This window comes from Leopardus geoffroyi, chromosome C3 (genome assembly GCF_018350155.1).
Source record: "Leopardus geoffroyi isolate Oge1 chromosome C3, O.geoffroyi_Oge1_pat1.0, whole genome shotgun sequence".
Classification (NCBI taxonomy): domain Eukaryota; kingdom Metazoa; phylum Chordata; class Mammalia; order Carnivora; family Felidae; genus Leopardus; species Leopardus geoffroyi.
In genome coordinates, this window is record NC_059338.1 from 53,637,773 (window position 1) to 53,648,043 (window position 10,271).

The window sequence follows — 10,271 nt, forward strand, 5'->3', positions numbered from 1 at the left end:
TATGATAGCAATATTTTGCTTGGGTCTTAGAACAAATATTTATTTTAAAACAGGCTATTCAGCCTTCAGCTCAAATGTTCTGGGCTCTTCTAAAATATTATCTCCTCAAAGGTTTTCTGGTAGAAATAGTAAAGAAACGAATGTTTTCCTTCACTAGTTGTCTTTACTACCAAAACTTGGAAGTCTTCGCTCTGTGATTAATATGGACATTTACACAATTTCTGGGTAAAAGTGACCCTTCTCTGCTGGCTTCTTTTGATGCCCCAGTTCCAGCCCTTGTCTTATTCCCGATTAAAACTTTGCCTGTTTTGGATCTTAAATTCCTCAACCAAATGATAGGTAAATTTCCAAGATCCTCACACACATACTTGGCACTTCTGAGTTCTCAGGAAACGCAAGGTGACAATGACCACAAACCATAAGACAGAGACCCCCAACAGACTAGAAAATTAAGCAAGCTGTCCGTGTTATAATTACAATCTTTGCTAGTTTTCAGAAAGCATCCTCATATTTTTGGAAAATTCTTTGGTTCAAAGGCCAAAAAGAAGATTTAAGATGCGCCCGGCAACCAATGTGCACGCCTTATTTTTAAGTTTTATTTAAAAAAATTTTTTTTTAATGTTTATTTTTCACAGAAAGAGAGAGAGCATGAGCCGGGGAGGGGCAGAGAGAGAGACACAGAATCCGAAGTAGGCTCCAGGCTCTGAGTTGTCAGTAGAGAGCCCGACGCGAGGCTCAACTCACAGACACCTAGATCATGACCTGAGCCAAAGTCGGACGCTCAACCGACTGAGCCACCCAGGCGCCCCAAGTTTTATTTTATTTTTTTAAGTTGTAAACTAAACATAGACCATATTATAGAAAATTTTACCAAATAAAAAAAACCCCGCACGCCACCGATCTGGACGCATTTAACTCACTTGTATGTACTCCTACCGGTGATCTCCCGCGCTCTCACCACACGCTGCCAACCTTGACCCTCGCGCGCTGCCGGAACCGCAGCGCTCCGGACGGCGCTACGGCGCACGGGTGCGCCGTTGCCATGGTAACCGCGGAAGCCAGGGGCCTGAGGAGCGGTGAGTCGGGGTCCCACTTGGAGGGCCGCGGTGGGCACTCGGGGTGGGGGCCGGGGGACGAATGGGCGTCTCCTCGAACTGCAGCTGGGGCGGGAGCGGCAGGGGGAGCGGGCTTCGGCCGCGGCGTCCTCGGGGTTTGCCTCTCACTAGAGCTTTCCGTAGCGGCTCTCGCCCCGCGGACAGCCTCGGGGATCCCAGAGGGTCCCTCAGGGGTTCAGGCCGGAAGGCGAACTCGGGTGTCCAGAAGTGACTGGCGCCCGCCCCGCGGGACCTGCTGGGACCTCTCACACGAGAGGCTTGATCGGGCACTCAAAGACAAAGCCTGATCAGCACAATCCCATGTGGGATACACTCAGCCCTTCTGGGAGACCACATCCTTCCTGGGGTTGTTGCACCTAGAGCCTCGTGAGACCTAACAATAACCATGACCTTCAAAGTACCCCACAAGCTAAACATCACCCCTATTCTAAACATAGCCTACAACTGACCCGCACCCTCGCAGGGACCCTCACTTCAGCCCTCCAGGGAGATCACGGGACTGCTGTCACTTCGGCCCTGCTTACGTCCCTGGACCGAACCCTAACTCCATTTTAGGCTGTCTCCCCATGGTGACCCAATACTTACTTCTGTGCAAACCACTCACGTGGGGTTCAGAAGAGGAGCCGGATTCCTCGGCATGGAACGTGGAACATGACCAGGTAATTTCCAAAGCCCAGAGGGAGCTGCACAAGGGGGTTGCTGAGGCTCAACCAAAATGTGGTCCATAACCGAGGCTGGCCCTAGCCCCTAAAGACTAAGCCTGGCTGGCACCCTCCAATGCGGCCTCCCTCAGCCCTCCAGGGAGATCACTGCACTGCTTGGGTTTCAGCACCTAGGGCCTCCTGGACCCTAACCCTAACTGTGACCCTCGCAGTACTCCTCAACCTAAACCTCACTCCAACTCTAACGCTAATCCTACACCAGACCCTCACATGCACATGGTCCCTCATCCAACACCCCATGTAGATAACGTAAGTAGTGTTGCTTCAGTGCTGTTTATGGCCCTGAAGCAAACCCTAACTCAAACTAAGGCTCTCTATTGATGGTGACCCAATTCTTTAGTCTGAGGATACCACACATATGGAGTCCAGAGGAGGAGGAGTATTACTCGGTGTGGAATGTGGAATATCACCATGTAATATCCAAAGCCCAGATGTTGCTGCAGAAGTGGTTGCTGAGGCTCAATCAAAGAATGGCCCACGATGGAGGCTTGCCCTGGCAAACAAAGACTAAGCATGACGGACAACCTGCAATATGCCCTTCACTGAGCCCTCCGGGAAGCTCACTGCATTGCTGTTGGTTTATCGCTTGGAGCCACCTAGGACTTAACCCCAAACCCAATAATGAACATAACTATACACGCCAACCTCACCATGAACATAACTATGAACAGAACTATAACAATGAACATAACTATAGACACCAACCTCACCAACTCTAACCGTAACCCTACATCTGACCTGCACCTGTGCATGCGCCCTATTCAGCCCTCCATGTAGCTCAAGGGACTGGTGTCGCTTCAGCCATGCTTATGTCGCTGGAACATACCCTAACCAGATGATGGCTCTCTCCCAATAGGGATCGAGTTCCGAATTCTGAGAACACCACGCCCATAGGGCCCAGACCCCTGAAGTATTATTCGGTTTGGAATTGGAACATCATCATGTCAATTCCACTGCCGGCATGGAGTTGCACAAGGAGGGTGCTGAGGCCCAACTGAAGAGTGGCACACACTCTTCAAGATAGGATTAGGTTTCAGTTGAGGGTTCTGGTTAGGATTACGTTTAGGGTTAGGGTTAGAATAAGGTCCCAGGAGACTCCAGGCACTGAAAGCACAGCAGTGCAGTTGTCTCCCTGCTGGGCTGAGTGTAGAAGGGGGGGTGCTAGTCAGCATTAGTCTTTTGGTTCCAAGGCCTGACAACTCTATGGGTCACTGGTGTAGTAGGCCTCAGGAATCCTATAGGCAGCTGCAGCCAGGCCTTCGAAAGCACATGGGGACCTCCCAGGTTCTATCCCAAGTGATCCTGCACTGCTTCTGGAGCCCAGGCATGTGGTGTTATCAGACTTTGGTATTGGGTCCACATGGGGAGAGAGCCTTAGCTAGGGTTAAGGTACTGTCCCTGGACGTCGCCAGGTCCAAAGCGACTCCAGTCTCGTGATGTCCCTCCAGGGATGAAGTGAGAGCCCATGCGACGGTGATGGTCAAGTGGAGGGTTAGTGGTTGAGATAGGATTAGGTTTCGGTTGAAGGTTCTGGTTAGGTTAGGTTTAGGGTAGTGTTAGGACCCAGGATGCTCCAGGCGCTGAACCCACAGCAGTGCAGTTGTCTTCCCAAAGGAATAAGGTGAGGGCACATGGTAGGGTGCTGTTCAGGATTAGTCTTGGGCTTCCAATACCACACAACTCTTTGGGCCACTGGTCAGTGAGGCCTCTGGAATCCTCTCGGGATGCCGCAGCCAGGTCTTTGAAAGGACATGGTGTTGTTCCAGATTCTATGCCGAGTGATCCTGCACCGCTTCTGGACCCCAGGTGCGTGGTGTTGTCACACTTGGTTTTGGGTCCCCATGGGGAGAGAGCCTTAGCTAGTGTTACCTAGGGTTAGGTTTCGGTCCAGGGACATTGCCAGGTCTAAAGTGACACCAGTGTTGTGAATCCATGGAGGGTGACATGAGGGCACATTCTTGGCTCTGGGTCTGTTTTAGAGTTATTGTGATATTGTCAGGTGTAGGGTGTGGGTTATGGTTATGGTTAGGGTTAGGTCAGGGTTACGTCCCAGGAGGCTCAAGGTACTGAACCCACAGCAGTGGAGTTGTCTCCCTGAAGGTTTCAGTGGAGTACACAAGGGAGGGTGCCGGTCAGGATTAGTCTTTTGGTTCCATGGCCAGTCAAATGTGTGGGCCACCCTTCTGGTGGGGCTCAGGAATCCCCTCGTACAGCCCTCTCCCCGAAGTTGTCTCCCCGAAGGGCTGAGTGGAGTACACAAGGGAGGTTTCCAGTAAGGATTTGTCTTTGGGTACAAGGTCCAGACAAGTGTATGGAATGCTCTTCGTCTAGTACTCATAAATCCTTTGTTGTAGCTGCCGTCCTGCTTTGGATATGACATGGTGATGTTCCATGTTATGTTGAGTATTTCTGCACCGATTCTGGAACCCATGTGTGTGCTGTTATCAGACTTTGGAATTGGGTCTCCATGGGGAGAGAGCCTTAGCTAGGGTTAGGGTTCGGTACAGGGACTTCTCCAGGGCCGAAATGATACCATTCTCGTGAATTCCATGGAGGGCTGAAATGTGGGCACATGGGCGGTGTGGGTCTGGTTTAGAGTTAGTGTGAGAGTTCGTGTTAGGTTTAGGTGTAGCGTTAGGGTTACGTTTCTGTTTATGGTTGAGATTAGTTCCCAGGAGGTTCTAGACCCTGAACCTACAGCAGTGCAGTTGTCTCCCTGAATGGCTGACTGGAGTGCAGAAGGAAGGGTACCTGTCAGCATTAGTCTTTGTGCTCCACGGCCCCACACCTATATCCGCACCCTTCGATAGGCCTCAGGAATCCTCCTGTGCATCTGACGCCCTGCTTTGGAAATGGCATGGTGATGTTCCACGATTCACACACAATTATCCTGCACCGCTTCTCAACCAATTGTGCCTGCTCTTGTCAGACTGTGGAAATTCGGTCTCCATATGCAGAAAGCCTTAGCTACAGTTAGGGTTTTGGCCAGGGAAATCTCCAGGGCTGAAGTGACACCAGTCCTGTGACCTCCCTGAATCGATGATATGAGGGCACATGCATGGTGCGAGTCAGGTGTAGGGTGAGTGTTAAAATTGAGGTGAGGTTTAGGTTCACGTGTATACTGTGGGTCACTGTTAAGATTAGGGCTTGGTCACAGGAGGCTCCTGGCACTATACCCCCAGTAGGGCCATTGTCACCCCACAAGGCTGAGTGGAGGGGTCTAAGGAGGGTCCCAGTCAGGCTGAGTTTTGGGTGCCAGTGCCACTCCTCGGTTAGACCTCAAGAAGTCCCCTGTGGAGCTCCTTCTGGTGTTTGGAAATGGCATGGTGATGTTCCAGGTTCCATGCCACATAATCCTCCTCTGCTTCTGGGCCCCATGTCCGTCATGTATTCAGACTTAGGAATTGGGTCCCCATTAGGAGAAAGCTTTTGCCAAGGTTAAGGTTCGTTCCATGGATGTTGCCAGGGCCAAAGCGACACCAGTGCCATGATCACCCTGAGGGCTGAATGAGGGTCCATGCGCGGTTGCGGGTCATGTGTAGGGTTAGGTTTAGAGTTGGGGTGGGGTTTAGTTTGAGCTTCTGTGAGTGTCACAGTTAAGGTTAGGGTTAGGTCCCAGGAAGCTCCAAGTGCTGAACCTCTGCAGTGTAGTGGTCTCCCCAGAGGATTGTGTGTGGGCCTCATCAGAACGGGCTGTTCAGGCTTAGTCTTTGTGTTCCAGGACCAGCCTCGTGTGTGTGCCATCTTCAGTTGGGCCTCATCAGCCCCCTTGTGCTGCTCCATGCGGGCATTGGAAACGTCATGATGATGTTCGATATTCCATGTCGAGTAATTCTGTACCGCTTTGGGCCATTTGTTTGTGGTGTTCTCAGAGATAGGATTTGGGTCCCCATCTAGAAACATCCTTAACTAGGATTAATGTTCTGACCAGGGACTTCCCCAGTGTGCATGTGACACTATTTCTGTGTGTTGTGTGCGTTGGGTTAGTGTTTGGGATTGGGTTTGGTGTTAGGGGTTAGGGTTACAGTTAGGGTTGGTGTTAGGGGTTAGTGTTAGCGGTTAGAGTTAGGTTTATGCATTAGGGTTATGTTTAGGGTTACGGTTAGTGTTTAGTGTTATGGTTAAGGGTTAGGGTTTGGAGTTAGAGTTAGGTTTAGGCATTAGGTTTGGGCTTGGGTTAGGCTTAGGTTTAGGGTTATGGTTTGGGTTGAGGATTAGGGTAATGGTTAGATGGTGGGGTTAGGGTAAGTTGATAGCATTACTGTTAGGGTTTGCGTTAGGTTTAGCGATAAGGTGAGGTCTAGGTCTAGGACTTGGGTTTGGGTTATGGGTGTGGAGATTCAATTAGCAGTTAGCGTTAGGGTTAGTGTTAGAGTTTTATGGTTAGGGTTAGTTTTAGGTTTTATAATTTTAGGGTTTGCGGGTAAAGTTAGAGCATTAGGGTTAGGGTTTTATAGTTAGATTATAGGGTTAGGGTTAGAGGTTTAGGCACAAGATAGGGTTAGTTCAGGGTTTGTTTACTTTCTCAGTTCGGTAGGGTTAGGTTTGGGTGTAGGCGTAGGGATAGGGACAGGGTTTAGTAATAGGATTTTGGTTAGGGTTAGCTGTTATGTTTAGCTGTTGGGTTTGGGTTAGTGTTAGGGTTACGTCTAGGACAAGAAGTAGGTTATGTTTGCACTACCACTTGGAGCGGGGAATTGTTTATGCGTGGATACCGCCCTGCATCCGGGAGGGAGTGTTTTCATTTTTTTCGCCCCTGTCTCTCTGCACTGGAGGTTGTTTTTGCCTTGCCCCATTCTTGCTTGACTCTGGACAGTTTCACACCATCACCCTTCCTCTCTCGGTATGATAGGATTTCACATACTGCCTCATCCGTTTTTGGTGCATCGGGTGCATAGTTTTAATCTCTACATCATTTATTTCTTTTTTGATTTTAATTATTTTCTTCATTCTGTCCTTTGTGAGTTTTGTTTTTTGTCCTTTGTCTGGTTTTCTTTTTTATGAAGTTATGGAATTTACTTCAGTGTTTGTTTTTTTGTTTCTTTTTTTTCCTGAGGCAGACTTGTATTGTTATAAACTTCCCTGTTAGAACCAGTTTTCCTGCTTTACAGAAGTTTGGATTGTTGTGTTTTCATTTTCATTTGTTTCCATGTTTTTTTGGATTTTCTTTTTGATTTGTTGGTTGAGCCATTGATTGTTTAGTAGCATGTTATTTAACTTCCATGATTTTGTGCCTTTTCCAGTTTTTTTTTTCTTGTTGTAGACTTCTAGTTTCATAGCATTGTGGTCTGAAAAGACTCATGGTATGGTGTCTATCGGTTTGATTTTGTTTTGGCTTGTTTTATGACCAAATATTTTATCGATGTGGGGAATGTTCTATGTGCACGTGAAAAGAATGTGTATTGTGCTGTTTTAGGATGGAATGTCTAAAATATATCGGTTAAGTCCACCTGGTCAACTCTATCATTCAAAGTCTCTACTTCCTTGTTGATTTTCTGATGGAAATATCTCTCCATTGATGTCATTGGGGTGTTAAAGTTCCCTACTATTATTGGATGACTATCAATTCTTTAGTTTTGGACTGCTTTGTGAATTTGGATGCTCTCAGGGTGAGTGCATATATGTTTACAATTGTTCTATCTTTTTTTTGGATTGTATCTTTTATTATTATAGTGTCCTTCTTTGTCTCTTGTTACAGTTTTATTTTTAAATCTATTTTGTCTGATAAAGGTATTGCTACTGCAGATTTCTTTTGAAACCTTAGATCTGTAATTAGTCTCTTGTCGGTAGAAGATAGATGGGTCCTATATATTTACTCATTCTATCACCCAGTGCCTTTTATTATGAAGAGAGAGAGCACAGGCATGGGAGGGTGGGGTGGGGGGAATGAGGGAACAGAGAGACCAAGAGAGAGAGAGAATGAGAATGAGAATGAATCCTCACCAAGTTCCATGCTCAGTGCAGAGCCCAATTGGGGCTCAATCCCATGATCCTGCGATCATAGCCTGAACCGAAATCAAGAGTCGAAATCTCAAGCGATTAAACCATCCAGTTGCCCCTATCTGTCACCCAGTGCCTTTGATTTGAGCATTTATTCTGTTTCTATTCAAAGTAATTGATAGACATGTACTTGTCCTATTACTACTTAATATTGGTTATTTCTGATTTTTTCTGATCCTTTGTTCTCTTTTTCTTTTTTTGATTTGCTGGGTTTCTTCAGTTTCACAGTTAAAATTGTTTGTCTTTATACTCTGCATATGTATTAGTAGTGTTTTATTTGTGGGTATTATTAGGTTTGTACCTAACCACTTCTGCATATAGGAGTCTATATTAAGTTGATAGTTGTTTAAGTTTGAACCAGTTCTTTACTCCTCTCCTCCCAGTGTTGTAGCTATGTAGCGTGCCTATTTCGACCTTTCATATTGTGAACACCTTGACTGATGTTTTACAGATATACTCATTTTCATTGCTTTTGCGTTTCACACTTTAATATTGTCACTTTAGGTGTTTCTTTTCCACTTAAAGAGTCCCCTTTAACATTTCTTGCATGTGTGGTTTGTTGGTTGTGAACTCGCTTAGTATTTATTTCGGAACCTCTTCATCTCTCTTTCCATCTATATGATAGTTTGCTGGATAGACTCTCTTTGGCTGCAGATGTTTTCCATTCGGCACCAAACCGTGCTGCTCACTTACAGTTTCAAAGTTTCTTCTGAAATACATCCAGTGATAACCTTATGGGGTTTCCCTCGTAGGTAACTGTCAACTTTTGTTTTCTTGCTGTGAAAATTTTTCTTTATCACGACATTTTTGGTTTTAATTACTATACGGCTTGGTGTGGATCTGCTTCTGTTGAATATAATGGGGGTTCTTTGTGCCTCCTGCTCTGGATCTGTTTCCTTCCCCTCATTAGGGAAGTTTTCATTGATTGTGTCTTCAAATAAATTTTCGGATTCTATTTCGCAGAGTTCTGAGAATGAGAAATAGGACAGAAAAGACCTATTGAAGGTTCTCTGATGAGTCACTGGATTTGCATGCATGGAGGACAGATTTGAGACTCAAATGAACAACCTACATTTAACTTCTAAGAACTAGAAGAAAAAAACAATCTATTCCCAATGTTCTCAAAAGGGGGAAATTAATCCATATGAGAGTGGAAACCAATGAAACAGACCATGAAATCAATAGAAAATATGAAGAAGATCAACAGCGGGTTTTCAGAAGAGTGAAACAAAATTGTCAGGCCTATACATAGACTATGCTAAGACATAAAGAGGACCAAATTCAAAAGAATTATAAATAAAGGAGAAGATATTATGCCTTATACCAAAGAAACATAAAGCAGACAAAGTGGCAACTATGGCCAAATTAGATGACAGAAAACTACCTACCTAGAAGAAATGGATAGGTTCTTAGAAACACACAACCTACCAAGATTGTATCAGGAAGACATAGAAGGTTTGCACAGACCCATTAAAGGAAGACTGTATCAATACAAAAAGATAACCAATGTAAGTAAATTGAATCAGTAATCGAAGTTCTGCCAAGGAAGAAAACCCCAGGACCAGGTGGATTCATTGGTGAATTTAACCAAACGTTTGTAGAAGAACTAGCAGCAGTCCTCTCACTGATTCAAAAGGAATGAACACCACCAAACTCATTTCATGAGACTGGAATTACCCTGCTAGGGAGCCAGAAAGGATACTACCTGAACATAAATCTATAGGCCAGTATCCCCGTGATGAATATGGATGAATAATTCCCAGTAACATGCAAGCAAACCAAATTCAGGATCACATGAAAAGGATCATTGACCGTGATGAAGGGTTTTTTCCCTGTAAAGCCAGGATGTTTCAGAAATGCAAATCAATAAATGTGACCCCTCACATATTGAAAGAAATAAAAATCAACCAGAAACCAGACTCTTAACTATAAATAGCAAATGGAGAGTTACTATAAGTGAGGTGGGCAGGGGCATGGGTTAAATGGGTGATGGGCTATGGAGGGCGCTAGCAGTGAGGATCACAGGCTGTTGTATGTAAGTGATGGATGATTACATTCTATACCTGAAATTAACATACACTGTATGTTAACCAATTGGAATTTAAATAAAAACTTGAAAAAATAAATACTAAAGAAATGCATACATAAATTTAAACTAAACTAAATACATTTTATTTTTCTTTTTTAATATATGAAGATTTTTGTCAAATTGGTTTCCATACAACACCCCGTGCTCATCCCAAAATGTGCCCTCCTCAATACCCATCACCCACCCTCCACTACCTCCCACCCCCCATCAACCCTCAGTTTGTTCTCAGTTTTTAAGAGTCTCTTATGCGTTGGCTCTCTCCCACTCTAACCTCTTTTTTTTCCTTCCTCTCCCCCATGGGTTTCTGTTAAGTTTCTCAGGATCTACATAAGTGTGAAACCATAT

The 10,271-nt window shown here is 45.4% G+C and overlaps 1 long non-coding RNA gene across 1 annotated transcript; it reads left to right on the plus strand.

Annotated features, from left to right (window-relative positions):
* The first annotated feature begins 1,279 nt into the window (after positions 1-1,279).
* On the plus strand, positions 1,280-2,473 carry LOC123586489. The gene is made up of 2 exons (XR_006706825.1): positions 1,280-1,774; positions 2,178-2,473. It is a non-coding gene; the product is annotated as an uncharacterized LOC123586489 (long non-coding RNA).
* Positions 2,474-10,271: the final 7,798 nt, after the last annotated feature.